This window comes from Triticum urartu, chromosome 3 (assembly GCF_003073215.2).
Source record: "Triticum urartu cultivar G1812 chromosome 3, Tu2.1, whole genome shotgun sequence".
In the NCBI taxonomy this organism is placed as follows: Eukaryota; Viridiplantae; Streptophyta; class Magnoliopsida; order Poales; family Poaceae; genus Triticum; species Triticum urartu.
In genome coordinates this window covers 79603618-79622200 of record NC_053024.1, presented here as the reverse complement: position 1 = coordinate 79622200, position 18583 = coordinate 79603618, and positions in this window count along the sequence as shown.

Genomic DNA, 18583 nt, shown 5'->3' with positions numbered 1-18583 from the left:
GGGTATATATAGCCTCCACACAAAATCTAACCGTTACACACAATTTGCCAAACTCGGTGGGACCGAATGGTAAACTCGGTCGGACCGATTCAGCAAACCATAGTGACCATTAGGATTTTCGGTGGGACTGAGATGCAACTCGTAGGACCGATATGGTTAGGGTTAGGGCATAACGTAATCTCGGTGTGACCGATTACACAAACTCGGTGGGACCGATTTTGGTAATAAGCTAACCAGAGAGTTGGTCAGGCAAACTCGGTGAGACCGAATTACACAAACTCGGTGGGACCGAATTTTGGTAATAAGCTAACCAGAGGGTTTGCATTGTAATCTCGGTAGTACCGATTGCTCAAACTCGGTGAGACCGATTTTGGTAATGGACATACACAGAGAGATTACAATCCCATCTCGGTGAGACCGAGATCCCTATCGGTGAAACCGATTTGCTAGGGTTTGTGGCAGTGGCTATGACATCTGAAACTCGGTGGCGCCGGATAGATAGAATCGGTGGGGCCGAGTTTGACTTTGGTTTAGGTCATATGTGGATGTGGGAAGGTAGTTGAGGGTTTTGGAGCATATCACTAAGCACTTTGAGCAAGCAAGCCATTAAGCAACACCTCATCCCCTCTTGATAGTATTGGCTTTTCCTATAGACTCAATGTGATCTTGGATCACTAAAATAGAAAATGTAGAGTCTTGATCTTGAAGCTTGAGCCAATCCTTTGTCCTTAGCATCTTGAAGGGGTTCCACATCCTCTAGTCCATGCCACTCCATTGTTGAACTTATCTGAAACATACTAGGTAAAAGTGTTAGTCCAACAAGAGATATGTTGACATTAATTACCAAAACCACCCAGGGAGCACTTGTGCTTTCAGCTCTTCTCATGAGCAAAACGTGATTAGCACCAAGACTCCATGGGTGTTAGAATCATTACTATGTAATCAAGATTATTGACTCTAGGGCAAGTGGGAGACTGAAGGGAAATATGCCCTAGAGTCAATAATAAAGTTTGTTAATTTATATTTCCTTATATCATGATAAATGTTTATTATTCATGCTAGAATTGTATTAACCGGAAACTTAGTACATGTGTGAATACATAGACAAACAAAGTGTCACTAGTATGCCTCTACTTGACTAGCTCGTTGAATCAAAGATGGTTAAGTTTCCTAACCATAGACATGAGTTGTCATTTGATTAACGGGATCACATCATTAGAGAATGATGTGATTGACTTGACCCATTCCATTAGCTTAGCATTTGATCATTTAGTATATTGCTATTGCTTTCTTCATGACTTATACATGTTCCTATGACTATGAGATTATGCAACTCCCGAATACTCGAAGGAACACTTTGTGTGCTACCAAACGTCAACAAACATAACTGGTTCATTATAAAGGTGCTCTACAGGTGTCTCCGATGGTACTTGTTGAGTTGGCATAGATCTGAGATTGGGATTTGTCACTTCGATTGTCGGAGAGGTATCTCTAGGCCCTCTCGGTAATGCACATCACTATAAGGACTTGCAAGCAATGCAACTAATGAGTTAGTTGCGGGATGATGTATTACGAAATGAGTAAAGAGACTTGCGGTAACGAGATTGAACTAGTATTGAGATACCGACGATCGAATCTCGGGCAAGTAACATACAGATGACAAAGGGAACAACGTATGTATGTTAGGTGGTTTGACCGATAAAGATCTTCGTAGAATATGTAGGAACCAATATGAGCATCCAGGTTCCGCTATTGGCTAGTGACCAGAGATGGAGTTCTCGGTCCATGTCTACATAGTTCTCGAACTCGTAGGGTCCGCACGCTTAACGTTTTAGTGACGATCAGGTACTATTGAGTTTATGTGTTTTGATGTACCTAAAGGTAGTTCGGTCCCGGATGTTATCACGAACATGACGAGGAGTCTCGAAATGGCTCGAGACATAATGATTGATATATTGGACGGCTGTATTCGGACACCGGAAGGGTTTCGGGTGATCTCAGAAAAGCCGGAGTGCCGCAGGGGTTACCGAAACCCCCGGGGGCTAATGGGCCTTGATGGGCCCTAGCGGAGAGAGAGGGGCTGACCAGGGTAGGCCACGCGCCCCTCCCCTTGAGTTCGAATAGGATAAGGAAGGGGGGCGGCGCCCCCCTTGCCTTTCCCCTCTCCCACTCCTTCCTTCCCCCTCCTAGTGGGACTTGGAAAGGGGAGTTGTTGGTGTCAAAACCGGCGGATCTCGGGTAGGGGGTCCCGAACTGTGCATCTAGGCCGGATGGTAATGGGAGGCAGGGGACATGATGTTTTACCAAGGTCGGGCCCTCTTGATGTAGGTAAAACCCTACGTCCCTGCTTGATTAATAATTGATGATATGGTAGTTACAAGAGTTAGATCTACCACGAGATCGGAAGAGGCCTAAACCCTAGAAGCTTAGCCTATGGTATGATTGTATTGTTATGGTGTTGGCCTACGGGACTAAAACCCTTTCGGTTTATATAGGACACTGGAAGAGGGTTAGGGTTACACAAGGTCGGTTACAAAGGAGGAGATTATTCCATATCCGTATTGCCTAAGCTTGCCTTCCACGCCAAAGTAGAGTCCCATCCCGCACGAGACGAAGTCTTCCAATCTTGTATCTTCATAGTCTAACAGTCCGGCCGAAGGATTATAGTCCGGCTGTCCGGAGACCCCCTAATTTCAGGACTCCCTCAGTAGCCCGAACCAGGCTTCAATGACGATGAGTCCGGCACGCAGTATTTTTTCGGCATTGCAAGCGGGTTCCTCTCCCAAATTCGTGTACCTGTCGAAATAGTGTCCGGCCTCTTGTGAATGTTGCACTCCTTGGCATCCACGCCCAATAATGGCCACTTTCCACGTGTCGAGCGAATGTGAAGAGCCAGGGTGTTTTTACATTTACCCCCTAGCTGTGTGAATGAGCTGCCTATTAAAAAGACGAGGATTCAGATCCAAATCACACCATCCTCCCTTGGCGAGCCTTCATAGGAGCGCATTCGACAGAGATCCATTCCATCATGGCCGGTCGACGCAGCTCCTCCTCTCGCTCCCCTAGCCCCAAGCCTGGAGATTGGGAGAGATGTTCTGTCCCGCACAGCAAATTAGTGATGCTTCAGACCAAGGGATTTCTTCCCCCAGCGTACATGGTCCCGGTTCGAGCCAGGGCTCGCCACCTATGAATGGCGGAGAGCAAGCGGAGAGCCTTCCCAATCCCTCCAAGGGAGAGCGGGTGTCGGTGTCAAAACCAGCGGATCTCAGGTAGGGGGTCCCGAACTGTGCGTCTAGGCCAGATGGTAACAGGAGGCAAGGGACATGAAATTTACCTAGGTTCGGGCCCTCTCGGTGGAGGTAAAACCCTACGTCCTGCTTGATTAATATTGATGATATGGGTAGTACAAGAGTAGATCTACCACGAGATCGGAGAGGCTAAACCCTAGAAGCTAGCCTATGGTATGATTGTTGTTGTGTATGTTGTCCTACGGACTAAAACCCTCCGGTTTATATAGACACCGGAGAGGGTTAGGGTTACACAAAGTCGGTTACAATGGTAGGAGATCTACATATCCGTATCGCCAAGCTTGCCTTCCACGCCAAGGAAAGTCCCTTCCGGACACGGGACGAAGTCTTCAATCTTGTATCTTCATAGTCCAGGAGTCCGGCTGAAGGTATAGTCCGGCTATCCGAACACCCCCTAATCCAGGACTCCCTCAGTAGCCCCCGAACCAGGCTTCAATGACGATGAGTCCGGCGCGCAGATTGTCTTCGGCATTGCAAGGCGGGTTCTCCCCCAAATTCCGTGTACCTGTTGAATAAAGTCCGGTTTCTTGTAGATGTTGCGCTCCTTGGCTTCTACGCCCAATAATGGCCGCTTCCCACGTGTCAAACGAATATGAAAAGTCTGAGTGTTTTTACATTCACACCCCTAGCCGCGTAAATGAGCTGCCCTATTTAAGGGGACGAGGATTTAGATCCAAACCACATCTTCCCCCCTTCGCGAGTGTTCATCAGAGCGCATCCGACAAAGGTCCATTCCACCATGGCCAGCCATCGCAACTCCTCCTTTCGCCCTTCCAGCCCTCAGCCTGGATATTGGGAGAGATGCTCCATCCCGCATAGCGAGCTAGTGACGCTCCAGACCAAGGGATTTCTCCCCCCGGCCTATATGATCCCGGTTCGAGCCGGTCTTGCCGTCTATAACGGCGGAAAGCAAGCGGAGAGTGCCCCTAATCCCTCCAAAGGAGAGCGGGTATGCCTTGTCCCTTATTTAATAAGGGGGCTCGGGTTTCCAATCCATCCATTTCTCCGGGGGCTGCTGGAGTTCTACGGCCTCCAGCTACACAATCTCACGCCTGCCTCCGTATTGCATATCGCGGGCTTCGTAGCCCTCTGCGAGCTATTTGGGTCGAGGCTCATTTCGGGCTATGGAAAAGGTTATTCTGCCTTGTGCCCCGCTCTAAGGAGGGGTCAATGTATCAAGTGGGCGGAGCCGAAGTGTGGCGCATCGCCGGGACCGGATATCTGTCCGGAACCCCAAAGAAGGCGTCCGAAGACTGGCCCTCGGAATGGTTTTATATAGAAGACGTCCCGCTGCCGGATCCTGTCCGGATCGGCCTCCCTGAATTCGACAGTGCTCCCTTAAAGAAGCGCCTAAGCTGGCGTCCACGGAGCCCTCAGAGGGAAAGTGACAGGGACATCATTTACCTGATGGGCCGAATAAGATTGTTAGCCCATTCCGGACTAACCATGATCGGGGTTATGGCCGAATGCATTATGCGGGGGGTGCAGCCGCTTCAGTATAGAAGCCACCCCATGTGGGACTTCAACGGGGAGGACGACGCCACCCGCTACGGCCGTAAGGGGCCGGATTCAGCTGCCGCTCTACTAAAGATCTTGTCCACTTTGTATAAGGGAGAAGAGGAGGAATTTCTCCGCGTCAACCCACAGGGTGGATTCTCTATGCACAATCCCCCAAGCTGGGTAAGCGGTCACATTTACTTGCCCATCCGTTTTGTATTCCCATTGTTAAATATTCAGTCTGACGACTTCAACGCAGGAACTGCGCCGGGCTGTTAAGGAAATAAGCAGCCCTCCTCCACAACCCGAGGACCCAGGACGGTCCCTCGACCCGGCCTCTCAAGAGGATCCGACATATCTGTGGAGCTGATTGATGGAGTGTTCCATCAATTGAGCAAGGACAACGCCTTGGTGGCCATTACGGCCGATTACCCAGGGCTAATCCCGGCCTCCCAGGTAACTGAGATCGAAGTCCCAGTACCCCGAATAGGTGTCCGCCCTCTCGTGTTTTCAGTTTCCTGATTACAACCGAACTTTGCAGGGGAGGTTTTTGAAGGCGGAAGGCCGAACCTGCGGCGACAAGCCAACGAGGGGCCGCAGGGCCCCGTGGGCAGAAAAGAAGTGCAGTCCGGACCGAGGCGTCAGCGCAAAGGTATGGCGCGCCCCCTTATCCCAGGTGTTATACCTTCGAGGCACATTGACACTCGTGCTCTCTTCAGGACAAAGAGACCTCGCCGGACTATATCCGGAGAGGCTGCCAATCGCGCCTCCACCAGCCAGGCTCCAAAGCCTGGTCCGGAGGCGGAGGCGAACGCAAGGCGCGCGCCAGACGCTCCTCCGACGGAGGATGTGGATGGGTTGTCTGCCACCAACTCTGAGGTGGAGAGTGCCATGAACCACAGGCGTCGCCGGACAATTCTTCGCGACGCTTGTTTCTCCCAAGGGGCGTTAGATGCCTTCAACTCGGGAGATGCGTACCTCCGTGCCGCTCAAAATGGTCTAGCCAGAGCCACGGAGCAATATGTAAAAGACATACGGGTAAGAAAATTTTGGTAATTATATATATATACCAGTAGCCCCCGAGACTTGAAACAGTTAGAATAACTGATTTAAGGATCATTTGTTATGCAGGTTCTTACAGAAAAGAATTCCCTACTGTCCAAGGAGCTGGAAGAGTGCAAAGCCCAACTTGAGGCCGCACTAGCCGCAGCAGGGGAGCCCAAGGAGACCCCCTCTGGTAATATACACTTCGAAAGATAAGTATTTTGCGAAGCACGACATGGGTGCGAATCTGACAAATGAAATTGCAGATGGCGCCGGATTGAATCCGGAAAGGCAACACCTCCTACGCCAGCTAAAGGCTGGTGAGAAGGTGCTGACAAAGGTGAGGCAACGATCTCCAAGATGCCAACACCAAGCTGGGCATCGAGCTGAAAGATGTTCGTGCCCAGCTGTCAGACTCCGTGAAGGAGAATCAGCGGCTTCGGCGCGGCATATTTAGTAAGTGCTTGAACGAACCTTTGAAAGAAAGTTCGGCGGGGAAGTCGACTAACAGAGCAATGTCTGTAGGTGTGCTAACAGGTCGTCCTGCAGAGGAGATGCCCGGTTCTACGGGTGACCTTCTTCCCGAGCTCTCGCAACTGCTCGATCGAGTTCGGCAGGCGATGCAAGGCGTCGCCCAGGCCCTGTGGCCATCCGTCTCCATGCCCGAAGGTCTTGGAGAGCTTGCGGAGAAGCTAAAGGGAGCACGGCGGCGCTTCCGATTGTGGAAGATATCGGCCTGCCGTCAAGGCGCTAGGGAGGCCTGGGCCATGGTGAAGACGCGGTACACAAAGGCTGACCCCAACCACATGGCCGAGGTCGGTCCTGTAGGGCCCGATGGGAAGGAGATCCCTGTAAGCTTAGTATACGGCCAAGTAGAGTTGGCCGCAAAGTATTCCCAGCAGGACTGTAAATTAGACAGCCTGTTAGATGGTATTGAAGAGGAATACAATCAGTCAAAATGACTATGTAATTTAATTGACATTTATAATGCCTTCTAGCCGGATTGTAGATCATTTGTCATGGCCGACCTTTTCGCTTCAGCCTCGGGACCTGACGGTCCGGAGTGTGTCCGAATTCCCATGCGGTTATATAGGAACCGGGAATGCATGGAGACCAGGCGTAGGGGTCATTAGTGCGTGAACAGACAAGTGCCCGACTAGTTATGTTATATTACATGGTTAGTAAGAAACATCTTCCAGGGAGAATAGTTCCGTTAGGGGTTCCTTTCCCTGGGAGGCATGCCCTAAGTGCATGTCCATGCTGCGAAAAGAAACGCAGGAAAAACATCTGGGGGCGTATAGATAAATAAAATAAAAAAGATCATCTTTAGTTCACCGACCGAATATTCCCTTAAGAACGCTAGCTTTCGGCTTCACCCAGTCTGAGGTACACGTCCGGCTGACCCGGCAGTAACAATCGCAGAGGTGCTCCCTTTACCACCTAGCCGAACAATCGGGAACGTAGGGGTAAGCACAGGAGCCAGGCAACCCAGCTTGGCCAAAACTTAAGTCATATCGATGCATATAATGGTGAATAAAAGGTACATGCGGAAGTGTGACACATGTGTTGGGCATGAGCCCGTATAAATAAGCTTCTGTTTAAAGAAGCCCCCAGGTTTAATGAGCGCGGATAGCGCGTCACTTTATGAGCCTTTAAAGGCTATAAGAGAGAGAGGAAGAAAGAGAAATGTAAGACAGAAAGTATATAAAAAATGGACAGAGGAAGGAGACGAACACAGAGTCCGGCGCTAGGCATAGAATCTTCGGAGACGGGCTGCGTTCCATGGGTTCGGCTCGAGTCGGTTATCCGATGCATCCCGCAGGCGGTACGCTCCACCAGTCAGGACTTGGTCAATTATGAAGGGACCTTCCCACTTGGGCTTGAGTTTGTCCTTTTTCTTGTCCGGTAGTCGTAGAACTAATTCGCCAACGTTGTAATTTTTGGCCCGTACTTCTCTGCTTTGGTATCTTCGAGCCTGCTGTTGATAGAATGCGGAACGGGCTTTTGCCACGTCACGCTCCTCCTCCAATGCGTCCAAGCTGTCCTGCCGATCGAGCTCGGCTTCTCTTTCTTCGTACATGCGCACTCGAGGTGAGTCATGAATTATGTCGCAAGGCAAAACTGCCTCTGCGCCGTACACCATAAAGAATGGTGTGTATCCGGTGGTGCGATTCGGCGTGGTCCGCAGCCCCCAGAGTACGGAGTCGAGCTCCTCTACCCAGTGCGTGTTAGATTCCTTGAGGGACCGCACTAATCTGGGTTTGATGCCGCTCATGATAAGACCATTTGCACGTTCGACCTGGCCGTTAGTTTGTGGGTGATAGACGGAAGCATAATCGAGCTTGATGCCTCATGTTTTTGCACTAGAGTTTATACCTCGTCGGCCCGTAAAGTTCGTGCGTTATCAGTGATGATGCTGTGGGGGACGCCGTAATGGTGTACAACCCCGGATATAAAGTCTATCACCGGTCCGGATTCGGCCGTCTTAACAGGCTTGGCTTCTATCCATTTGGTGAACTTATCCACCATGACCAGTAAGTATTTTTGCTTGTGGGTTCCGCCTTTAAGGGGTCCAACCATGTCAAGCCCCCAGACCGCGAAGGGCCAAGTGATGGGGATAGTTTGGAGGGCGGTGGGTGGCATATGGCTTTGGTTTGCAAAGAGCTGGCAACCGGTGCATCGTTGGACTAAGTCCTGGGCGTCTGCCCGGGCCGTCGGCCAATAAAAGCCTGTACGGAAGGCCTTGCTTACAAGGGACCGAGCTGCCGCGTGATGACCGCCGAGTCCGGCATGAATTTCAGCCAGGAGGTTCCGCCCTTCCTCTTCGGAGATGCACCTTTGAAGGACTCCGGTAGTGCTTTTCTTATAAAGCTCTCCCTCGTGGACTTTGTAGGCTTTGGATCGCCGCACTATGCAGCGTGCCTCATTTTGGTCCTCGGGGAGTTCCTGCCTAGTAAGGTAGGCGAGGAATGGTTCCGTCCACGGGGCGATAACGGCCATTATTACGTGGGCTGAAGGTGTTATTTCATTGGCAGAGCCTCCGATTGTGTCGGAATGTTCGGTGTCGGGCAGTGCGGTTGGGTCCGGGCTGTTATTGTTTGGCTCCCCTTCCCATACTACGGATGGCTTGAACAGCCTTTCCAAGAAGATGTTGGGGGGGACTACATCGCGTTTTGCGCCGATGCGTGCCAGGACATCTGCCGCCTGATTATTTTCCCGGGCTATATGGTGAATTCAAGCCCTTCGAACCGAGCTGACATTTTTAGGACGGCGTTGCGGTAAGCTGCCATTTTTGGATCCTTGGCATCGAAGTCTCCATTTATTTGGGATATTGCGAGGTTCGAGTCCCCGCGCACCTCTAGGCGTTGAATGCCCATGGATACTGCCATCCGGAGACCATGTAAAAGGGCCTCATATTCGGCTGCATTGTTGGAGTCCGTGTACATAATCTGTAGTACGTATTGAACTGTGTCTCCTGTGGGGGACGTCAAAACGACGCCAGCCCCCAGTCCGGCCAACATCTTGGAGCCGTCGAAATGCATGATCCAATTTGAATATGTGCCGTACTCTTTAGGGAGTTCGGCCTCCGTCCATTCTGCGACGAAGTCGGCCAAGACTTGCGACTTGATGGCTCGCCGTGGCTTATAAGTTATGTCGAACGGGAGGAGCTCAATGGCCCATTTTGCAATCCGGCCCGTTGCGTCACGGTTGTTTATAATATCGTTAAGTGGTACTTCCGAGGCTACTGTTATTGAACACTCTTGAAAGTAGTGTCGTAGCTTCCGGGATGCCATGAATACCGCGTACGCAATCTTTTGATAATGCGGGTACCGTGATTTGCAGGGAGTGAGGACAGTGGACACATAATAGACCGGCTTTTGAAGGGGGAATTTGTGTCCGTCCGTTTCTCGTTCGACGACGAGCACTGCGCTTACAACCTGATGTGTTGCTGCAATGTACAATAGCATTGGTTCGCCAATGTTTGGCGCGGCCAGGACTGGGTTTGTTGCCAATATGGCTTTTATTTCGTCGAGTCCGGCCGTGGCTGCATCCGTCCATTCGAAGTGTTCGGTGCGCCGAAGGAGGCGGTAAAGGGGTAGGGCCTTTTCTCCCAAGCGGGAGATAAAGCGGCTTAGAGCCGCCACGCATCCGGTTAACTTTTGTATTTGTTTGAGGTCCTTTGGGATATCCAATTGCGACAGAGCTCGGATCTTGGCTGGATTTGCTTCAATTCCTCTACCGGATACAATGAAGCCCAAGAGCTTTCCGGCTGGAACGCCGAAAACGCATTTTTCCGGGTTGAGCTTGATGTCGTATGTTCGGAGGTTATCAAATGTGAGCCTCAAGTCGTCTACTAGAGATTCGACATGTCTTGTTTTGACGACCACATCATCTACATATGCCTCCACTGTTTTGCCGATCTGGTTTGCCAGACATGTCTGAATCATGCGCTGATATGTTGCGCCGGCGTTTTTGAGCCCGAAGGGCATTGTGTTGAAGCAGAATGGGCCGTATGGTGTGATAAATGCCGTTGCGGCTTGGTCTGTTCTGCCATCTTGATTTGATGGTAGCCGGAATATGCGTCGAGGAAACACAACGAATCGTGTCCTGCGGTAGCGTCGATAATTTGATCGATGCGGGGGAGGGGGAAGGGATCCTTTGGGCAAGCCTTGTTAAGGTCTTTAAAATCAACGCACAGGCGCCAGGATTTGTCCTTCTTTGGTACCATCACCAGGTTTGCTAGCCAGTCCGGATGTTTTATATCTCTGATGAATCCGGCCTCCAATAGCTTTGCTAGCTCCTCTCCCATGGCCTGTCTCTTAGGTTCGGAAAAACGCCGAAGAGCCTTGTTTGACAGGCTTGAATCCTTTTAGGATATTTAAGCTGTGCTCGGCCAGCCTGCGTGGGATTCCTGGCATGTCTGAAGGGTGCCAGGCGAAAATGTCCCAGTTCTCTCGTAGGAACTCTCGCAGTGCGGCGTCTACATCAGGGTTTAACTGTGCCCCGATGGAAGCTGTTTTATTGGGGTCCGTTGGATGGACCTGGAATTTGACTATTTCGTCCCGGTTTAAAGGAGGTGGACTTGGATCTTTTGTCGAGTACCACATCGTCCCTATTCACCGTAGAGCGCAGCGCAGTCAGTTCCTCAGCCGCTAGGGCTTCGGATAGTGCCTCGAGGGCCAGTGCGGCTGTCTTGTTTTCGGCGCGGAGTGCTATGTCCGGATCACTAGCGAGAGTGATGATCCCGTTAGGCCCGGGCATCTTGAGCTTCATGTACCCGTAATGGGGTATTGCTTGGAAGATTGTAAACGCTTCCCGCCCTAGCAGAGCGTGATAACCGCTGCTGAACGGAGCCACATGGAACGTGACCTCTTCGGACCTGTAATTATCCGGCGTGCCGAACACCACATCTAGTGTGATTTTTCCTGTACAGCGCGCTTCCCGACTGGGGATTATTCCTCTAAAGGTTGTGCTGCTTCGCTCAATGCGGTTCCAGTCTATTTCCATTTTTTGAAGGGTTTCCTCATAAATGAGGTTCAATCCGCTGCCCGTCCATGAGTACCTTGGTAAGACGAAAGCCGTCCACTATTGGACTGAGGACCAATGCGGCTGGTGCTCGGGCTGTTCGGAATTTAGGTTCATCACTGGCGTTAAAGGTAATAGCCGTGTCACTCCATGGGTTTATTGTTGCTACTTGGTAGACTTCGGCAAGGCTGCGGAGTGTCCTTTTTCGCATATTATTTGATGCGAAAGTCTCGAAGACTGTTAATACCGTATTGGTGTCTCTGGGGTGGCTTTCTGTGGCCTCCGGAATTAGGAGATTTTCGCCAATTTTGGCCACCTGCCGGAGTATCCAACATGCTCTGAGGCTGTGAGTTGGTGTGGCGTCCTCTGTACTGTGAATTTTACAGGGTCCATTGAGCCATCCTTCCAGTACGGTTCCATGCCCTGTAGAGGGTTTTTGCTTTTTAGTGCTTGACCCGGGTGTCTGGTGATGATGCACCCTTTTATTTCGGGACTGGGTTTGTATTCAGGGCCGGATTGTCCCAAAATTTATTTCGGTTTTCCAGGCGCTTTCCATCGCACAGTACTTTCGTACAATGGATGCCAAGTCAGCGAAGCGTGTAATATCACGGCGACTTATGGCGTTGAGTATTCCCTTGTCCGTGCAATTATTGCAGAAGATTGAGATTGCGTCTTCCTCGCGGCAGTCCCTTAGCCTGTTCTTAACCAGGAGGAATCTGGCCCAGTAATGATGTACTGTTTCATCGGGCTCTTGCCTGATTTTGGATAGATCGCTTATGTTGGGGTGGGTGGGTGGAATTAAATCCGAAGCCTCACCCCATCTGAGGCTCAGAGGCCGAGGAATTTCCGAACTCGAAAATTTGGATTCCTGGATGTTGTCCAATGAATCCAGCCCGTCGCCTGACTCTAAGTTCAGGTCTTGAGTGATATCCTCCCCTCCGCGGGTATCCGGCTTGGAGGGATCGGGAATCCGGACGTAGCGAGTCCTTAAGATAGATGAAGGGTCACCGCACTGTCCCTCTACCACGGCAACGTGATGGGTGACTTGGGGAGAGTTAATCTCTCTCAGATCGGGTTTAGGCCCAATCTGGTCGTAATCCGTAGCGACTCCCAGGGCGGCGAGCGATCCAAGAGCTCGTTTATGGAGGAGAGCTCCATTGGATCTAACTGCTCGGCGAGTTCCGAGCTGACATGAAGATTGTTTTCGATGGCTCGAGAGGTCATCGTCGGCGCAGAAGCCGAACAGGCGGTCATAAGAAAACCACCTAGCCGGAGGGTTTGGCCGACAGCCAAAGCTCCCTTAGCAACGGTGCCGTCTTTAAAGACGGGGCGAGGCATCCTTCCTGATGGCGACGACACAGAGGAACTCTCAATGAAAGCACCAATGTCGGTGTCAAAACCGGCGGATCTCGGGTAGGGGGTCCCGAACTGTGCGTCTAGGCCGGATGGTAACAGGAGGCAAGGGACACGAAGTTTTACCCAGGTTCGGGCCCTCTCGATGGAGGTAAAACCCTACGTCCTGCTTGATTAATATTGATGATATGGGTAGTACAAGAGTAGATCTACCATGAGATCGGAGAGGCTAAACCCTAGAAGCTAGCCTATGGTATGATTGTTGTTGTGTATGTTGTCCTACGGACTAAAACCCTCCGGTTTATATAGACACCGGAGAGGGTTAGGGTTACACAAAGTCGGTTACAATGGTAGGAGATCTGAATATCCGTATCGCCAAGCTTGCCTTCCACGCCAAGGAAAGTCCCTTCCGGACACGGGACGAAGTCTTCAATCTTGTATCTTCATAGTCCAGGAGTCCGGCTGAAGGTATAGTCCGGCTATCCGAACACCCCCTAATCCAGGACTCCCTCAAGGCCAAAGAAGCCCAAATAAAAAAAGAGGCCAAAGAAGCCCACCAAAAAATATATATATAATAAAAAATGAGAGAAAAAGAGAGAAGGGGCAGTGCTACTATCCTTTTCCACACTTGTGCTTCAAAGTAGCACCATGTTCTTCATATAGAGAGTCTCTTGAGTTATCACTTTCATATACTAGTGGGAATTTTCATTATAGAACTTGGCTTGTATATTCCGATGATGGGCTTCCTCAAACACCCGAGGTCTTCATGAGCAAGCAAGTTGGATGCACACCCACTTAGTTTTCAGTCTGAGCTTTCATACACTTATAGCTCTTAGTGCATCCGTTGCATGGCAATCCCTACTCACTCACATTGATATCTATTGATGGGCATCTCCATAGCCCGTTGATACGCCTAGTTGATGTGAGACTATCTTCTCCTTTTTGTCTTCTCCACCATCATATTCTATTCCACCTATAGTGCTATGTCCATGGCTCACGCTCATGTATTGCGTGAAAGTTGAAAAGGTTTGAGAACGTCAAAAGTATGAAACAATTGCTTGGCTTGTCATCGGGGTTGTGCATGATGTGAATATTTTGTGTGGTGAAGATGGAGCATATCCAGACTATATGATTTTGTAAGGATAACTTTCTTTGGCCATGTTATTTTGAAAAGACATGATTGCTTTATTAGTAGGCTTGAAGTATTATTGTTTTTATGTCAAATGATAGACTATTGCTTTGAATCACTCGTGTCTTAATATTCATGCCATCATTAGATATGTGATCAAGATTATGCTAGGTAGCATTCCACATCAAAAATTATCTTTTTTATCATTTACCTACTCGAGGACGAGCAGGAATTAAGCTTGGGGATGCTGATACGTCTCTGTCGTATCTATAATTTTTTATTGTTCCATGCCAATATTCTACAACTTTCATATACTTTTGGCAACTTTTTATACTATTTTTGGGACTAACATATTGATCCATTGCCCAGTGCCAGTTCCTGTTTGTTGCATGTTTTTTGTTTCGCATAATATCCATATCAAACGGAGTCCAAACGGGATAAAAAGTGACGGAGCTTTTTTTGGAATATATATTATTTTTGGGAAGAAAAATCCACGCGAGTCGGTGCCCGAGGTGGCCACGAGGCAGGGGGGCGCGCCTGCCCCCCTGGGCGCGCCCTGACCCTCGTGGGCCACCCGTAAGGCGGTTGATGCCCTTCTTTCACCGCAAGAAAGCTAATATCTAGATAGAGATCGTGTTAAAATTTCAGCCCAATCAGACTTACGGATCTCCGGGAATATAAGAAACGGTGAAAGGGAAGAATCTGGGAGCGCAGAAACAGAGAGAGACAGAGAAACAGCTCCAATCTTGGAGGGGCTCTCGCCCCTCCCATGCCATGGAGGCCAAGGACCAGAGGGGAAACCTTGCTCCCATCTAGGGAGGAGGTCAAGGAAGAAGAAGACGAAGGGGCCCCCTCTCCCCTTCTCTTCCGGTGGCGCCAGAACGCTGTCGTGGCCATCATCATCATCACCGCGATCTACACCAACACGTCCGCCATCTTCACCAACATCTCCATCACCTTCCCCTCTCTATCTACAGCGGTCCACTCTCCCGCAACCCGCTGTACCCTCTACTTGAACATGGTGCTTTATGCTTCATATTATTATCCAATGATGTGTTGCCATCCTATGATGTCTGAGTAGATTTTCGTTGTCCTATCGGTGGTTGATGAATTGCTATGATTAATTTAATTTTCTTGCGGTTATGTTGCTGTCCTTTGGTGCCCATCATATGATTGCATGCATGGATCACACCCTAGGGTTAGTTGTATGTTGATAGGACTATGTATTGGAGGGCAAGAGTGACAGAAGCTTCAACCTAGCATAGAAATTGATGCATACGGGATTGAAGGGGGACAAATATACCTTAATGCTATGGTTGGGTTTTACCTTAATGAACATTAGTAGTTGCGGATGCTTGCTAATAGTTCCAATCATAAGTGCATAGAATTCCAAGTCAGGGATGACATGCTAGCAGTGGCCTCTCCCACATAATACTTGCTATCGGTCTAGTAAAGTAGTCAATTGCTTAAGGGGCAATTTTGCAACTCCTACCACCACTTTTCCACACTCGCTATATTTACTTTATTGTTTCTTTATCTAAACAGCCCCTACTTTTTATTTATGTACTCTTTATTATCTTGCAAACCTATCCAACAACACCTACAAAGTTCTTCTAGTTTCATACTTGTTCTAGGTAAAGCGAACGTCAAGCGTGCGTAGAGTTGTATTGGTGGTCGATAGAACTTGAGGGAATATTTATTCTACCTTTAGCTCCTCGTTGGGTTCGACACTCTTACTTATCGAAAACTGTTGTGATCCCCTATACTTATGGGTTATCACCAGCATTCAAGTTTTCAGGAAAGATTATGAACTAACCATATCCACAATAACACTTAGGTATCATGTTTACTCATATCAATGACACAATCAACTAGCGAGCAATAATAGTAAATCTCGGATGACAACACTTTCTCAAAACAATCATAATATGATATAACATGATGGTATCTCGCTAGCCCTTTCTGAGACCGCAAAACATAAATGCAGAGCACCCCTGAAGATCAAGGGGAGACTGGAAATTGTAATTCATGGTAAAAGAGATCCAGTCAATTCATACTCAGTGTAAGCTAACAATAATACATGCAAATGACAGGAGTGCTCTCCAACTGGTGCTTTTTAATAAGAGAGTGATGACTCAACATAAAAGTAAATAGATAAGCCCTTCGCAGAGGGAAGAAGGGATTTGTAGAGGTGCCAGAGCTCGGTTTTTCAAATAGAGATGAATAATATTTTGATCGGACTTTCATTGTCAACATAACAACCGAGAGATCTCGATATCTTCCATGCTACACACATTATAGGCGGTTCCCAAGCAGAATGGTAAAGTTTATACTCCCCCAAGCTTAGGCTTTTGGCGTAAGTTGGTCTATGCCCATGGATCAAAGCTGCCCTCTCGGGTGTACTAAGGAGGGTCCTCGGGTTGCCACTAGTTGGCGATCTCCTCCGGATCTCATTGATAAAAAGACTGACAGGGAGGATCAGATAGTGGCTCCGGCTATGGAGATGATGTCAGGCTATGGTATGCCTGAACGGCCTCCGACAAAACAATGTACGTGCCTGAAAATATGTCGAACAAAGAGGGAGCAGGCAAGGTAATAGTCTCAAAGTAATTCTTATCAAATATTAGTCTATAGTTAAGCATCTTCTTCTTATTATTAATAATAAAATCATGTTCGACCATACTCTTATAATCTAGAAAAACACGATGCAGCAACTTTTCCTCTTTCTCCTAATGCCTAATAGGTATGTTAAAGTGTGCAGCAAGGCGTGAGGTGAAGATGCCTCCCAAGACGGGACCCTTTGTACGGTTCAGATTTAACCGTTTAGCAATAATATCGCCTAAACTAAAAGTGGTATCATGAAACAAAGCATGGCGCAAAATAACAATATCAGGGGCACTAAGATTTGCACAGTTCCCGTAACCAATTAAGCATCTACTAGCAAATATTGCAAAGTAACGTAGAACAGGAAAAATGTATGCTAGTGATTCTTGCATCGGAAATTTTCCTTGGTTCCCCTAAAGCAATTCATATCAATAAATCCCTCCACATCATTACGATGTGGTTCCTCTATGCTGCCCTCAAAGGGTATCCTACAAACCCGACAAAAATCATAAAGTGACATCTCCTTATGCTCATCATGTAAATAAAATTCCACCGAAGGTGGCGATCTCCTAGTATGGAAATGAAAATCTTGCACCAAAATATTGGTGAGTAGGAGATACTGTTCACGCTGGTCATGGAGGAAGTCAGTGAGGCCTGCATTCTCAACCAAATAATAAAAATCTTCATAAATCCCGGCTTCTCTCAAGAACTCATCACAAGGCCATTCGCACAGCCGAACCTCCGCAGTATGAGGGAGATTATACTTGGGCTTCTTATTCTCTTCACTTTGCTTATCCTTCGAGCTTTGGCTTGATGAGCCCCTCAAAAATCTCTTCATCTTTTACTAAAAATTCCTGAAATTTTTACTAACCTAAAATAAAAGTGAACCAAACTCAACAAGATTGATAGCAACTACTCCTACAAGTGCCTAGAGGCCATATTATGCATTAAAACTACTTTTGACCACATAAATTTTGACATGCAAGCTCAAGAACAGGGTCACCTAAGCAGCAAAAAAATTCAATAAATAAAGCACTAGAACAAAAACTAATTGGACCATTGGAGGAGTCACATACCGAAGAACAATCCCCCAAAGCAGTTCTGTGAATGGAGCTTTGAGCAAGGAGATCGAAAAATGGCCGCAAGATGAGCTAGAACATGGGTTTGAGCTGGTGGATGATTTTTTCTGGAGGAAGACGAAGTGTGTGGGTGCAAGAATAAGTGGAGGGGGCCATGTGGGGTCCAGGAGGCAGGGGGCGCGCCCAGGGGGTGGACGCGCCCTCCACCCTCGTGGGCACATGGTGGGTCCCCCTGGTGTGTTCTCAGTGCCAATAATTCTTAAATATTCTGGAAAAAAAATCATATTAAATTTTTAGCGCATTTGGAGAAGTTTTGTTTTGGGGGTATTTTTTATTGCAAGGATAATTCAGAAAACAGACAGAAAATACTATTTTTACTTTATTTAATACAAATAACAGAAAGTAAAAAGAGGGTACAGAAGGTTGTGCTTTCTAACTTCATCCATCTCATGCTCATCAAAAGGAATCCACTAACAAGGTTGATCAAGTCTTGTTAACAAACTCATTCCGATTCGCATGAAACCGGAGAAATATCGAATAACACTAGGTTACCTCAACAGGGATATGCACGTCCCCAACAATAAGAATATCATATTTCTTCTTGACAGTAGGAAGAGGAAATTCAAAACCTCCAATAATAGTTGTTGAAATTTTTCCAATAGAATTGATACTGTGGACTTGAGGTTGTTTCCTTGGAAAGTGTACCATATGCACATTACCATTAACATGAAAAGTGACATTATCTTTGTTGCAATCAATAACAGCCCCCGCAGTATTCAAAAAGGATCTACCAAGGATAATCGACATACTATCGTCCTCGGGAATATCAAGAATAACAAAGTCTATTAAAATAGTAACGTTTGCAACCACAACAGGCACATCCTCACAAATACCGACAGGTATAGCAGTTCATTTATCGGCCATTTGCAAAGATAATTCAGTAGGTGTCAACTTATTCAAACCAAGTCTACGATATAAAAACAGAGGCATAACACTAACACCGACTCCAAGATCACATAAAGCAGTTTTAACATAGTTTCTTT